The sequence below is a fragment of the Leiobunum rupestre genome, chromosome 10 (assembly GCF_980474605.1).
Source record: "Leiobunum rupestre chromosome 10, qqLeiRupe1.1.hap1, whole genome shotgun sequence".
Taxonomy (NCBI): domain Eukaryota; kingdom Metazoa; phylum Arthropoda; class Arachnida; order Opiliones; family Sclerosomatidae; genus Leiobunum; species Leiobunum rupestre.
In genome coordinates this window covers 32,698,948-32,701,681 of record NC_143393.1, presented here as the reverse complement: position 1 = coordinate 32,701,681, position 2,734 = coordinate 32,698,948, and the positions used below count along the sequence as shown (strand labels likewise).

Genomic DNA, 2,734 nt, shown 5'->3' with positions numbered 1-2,734 from the left:
TCCTACATCACCTGCTAAAAGTTGAATAACCTGGTATCGATGTTTGTCAATAGGAATGACTGCGTGGTTCTGCGGTGTCGTGTGGAAAGAGAGGGAGTGTCACGCGAAAATCGAACATTCCGCTATCGTCCCAAAATCCATTCGCGAAAGAGCTATCTCGCAGATCGATAGAGTTTTTGCGTCATCTTAGATTAGAGGCCGGAGGCCAAGATCGCAACCAGTGCTCAACCCTTTTTAGAAAATGGAAGTCGCTTCGTTTTTAGTCAAATTTATTTGGTTACTTCTACTCGCAGTAGCAGACTCGATCAAATTACTGCTTTCCAATATCATCCCAAGTTCGTTGTTACCGAAGAAAAGCGTTCAGGGTGATATAGCATTGATAACCGGCGGCGGCAGCGGGTTTGGACAATTACTGTCCGTCAGATTGGCCAGACTGGGTTGCAAAGTGGTCATCTGGGACGTGGACGACCAAGGCTGCGACGAGACCATCCGGCTGGTGAAAGAGGTCAATGGGACCATCCGTAAGTACATCCTGGATGTCTCCGAGAAGGACCAAGTGTATCGCGTTGCCAAAGAGGTCCGGGAGGAAGTGGGGCCAGTGACCATCTTGGTTAACAACGCGGGAATCGCCCACAAGGGGGCGCTATGGGAAACGAGTGATGCCCTATTCGACAAAGTAATGGCGGTAAATGCGATGGCTCACGTCTGGACCCTGAGGGCCTTCTTGCCTTACATGTTGAAAACAAACCACGGACATGTGGTGGGTGTCTCCAGTATGGCCGGTGTCTTTAGTACCGAGAAAATGTGCGCGTATTCCGTCAGCAAACACGCCGTGGTTGGTTTGATGAGTTCTCTGTCCATGGACCTGATGTCGACTAATCGCACTGGCGTCAAAACGACCTTGGTATGCCCCTACTACAGCCGAACCTCTCTGTTTGAGTGTGACGACAACTGCAATATTTCTTTCGTGAAACCGGAAGCAGTAGTCGACAGCATTGTGAACGGGATTCTGACGAACAAAGAGGTGGTCCGCGTGCCCAAAGGCTTCGTTCACCTGCTCTGGCTCTATTTGTTTCTGACGAAGAAGATGATGTTCGAGGCCTACCGCCTTCTGGGTGGTGAGTCTGTACTTCAATCACTGAACATCCGAAAGGGCTTTCAAGAACAAATCCACAATCTTGACTGACTTTTTATCGTTGGGTAATTTATAAAGCGCGTGTTACCATAACTTACTTACTTTCATCCAGTATACTCTGTTCTTCAGCCCTATCGACTTTTGAGCTAAATTAATAAAATTAAGGGATTGATCAACGACATCCTACTGGGAAACTGCCCAACTCAATTTTAACGACTTTTTAAATAAGGTTTGTTACGACGCGACGCGACGCGACGCTGAATTATTTACGTTTAAAAATGAATTTAAGCCAGCGGCCGAGACGCTTATAATTATTTTTTTTTTTAAATCTGAAGGGGGTAATTTCTGTTAGCGAGCCGCTTCGGTTGTTTTGTGTCACCACAGCAGTTTTTTATTTATTAGTTTTTATTAGCGATTGAGACGTGTGGAACAATTCAGTCCGCTCGTCTATCTGATTAATCAGGGCGAGATATGTGGAACGGCCACGCCAACGGGGGATACGTGGGGACAGGGGTGTGGACACCCGTTGGGGAATTGGTGGTCAACCTCACACGGCCATCTACAAACTCTGTCTCCAAATGCTTGGGATTACAGGAGTATGCCACTACTCCCGGCGACCACAGCAGTTTTCATTGTAGAAACTGTCACTCTTTCCCTTTCCCCAAAAAAACTGTCGCCCGCTGCGAAAAATCCCAAATTGTACGTACCTTTGTAGAAACTGAGTCACCATCTAGATGTCATTTGAATTGATATTTGACGTTCAAATTATTAATCTTCATTAATATTAAGATCAACATAAAAATTAATGTAAAGAGTAAAACAATATTGCATTATGAATTACGAGTACAGCTAGATGGAGATAGCTTCGTTGACCGAGCAATAAAAGGTGCCAAAAGGTGTGGAAGTTGCTAGTTTTCCAAGCGCGCACTGGTGGATTACCAGCCAGTTAGTCAGAGCAGCTAGGCCGACGGCAACTCGCAAGCTGCTATACTGTGCCTCCTCGATCGCCGCGTAAGCCCAACAAACGACCAACTCATCACCACCCCCACTGTGCCCCTACCGTTAACAGTACTTTAGTGAGCCTCCCTGGTTCAAAAGGGACCTCCAGGAGTGGGAACTGAGCTGAACTGTTTCTCGAGCTAACACCTGGTACAACCAAAGACTACGGTAGAACAACACCTAACCAAAGACTATAAGACGTGAACTAACTGCATTTCAGTCGTAGCAATAGCTTTAGTTGAAACATAGCTATGCTCGGCTCGAAGCAGTGCTCGACTCGTTACGAGGGCGACGGCGGCGGAATATTGATTGGGTCCGTCAAGCTCATCTCTTGAAGCGTCAGCCCGGCCAGTTCGACCTGGGTAAGGAAGGGGTCAATAATAGTTTTAAGACCAACGTTCATTATACGCGAAAGAGTTGATTCGGCTGTAGCGAGTAGACTGGAGCTTTTTGTTCATCCGTTTTCTGACCATTGCTTTGATATTTGTCATTGACAGTGGCATATTGTTATGCCGAAACTAAAGTTGCTTTTAATAAATAAACCTTTTACTTACGAATTTATTTCATGTTTATTATTTTATTTTATTTTAACTGGTTATT

General features: G+C 45.7%; 1 pseudogene; it reads left to right on the top strand.

The window, feature by feature from the left end:
- The first annotated feature begins 241 nt into the window (after window positions 1–241).
- Window positions 242–1,213, top strand: LOC149925430 (estradiol 17-beta-dehydrogenase 11 pseudogene; annotated as a pseudogene).
- The last annotated feature ends 1,521 nt before the right edge of the window (window positions 1,214–2,734 follow it).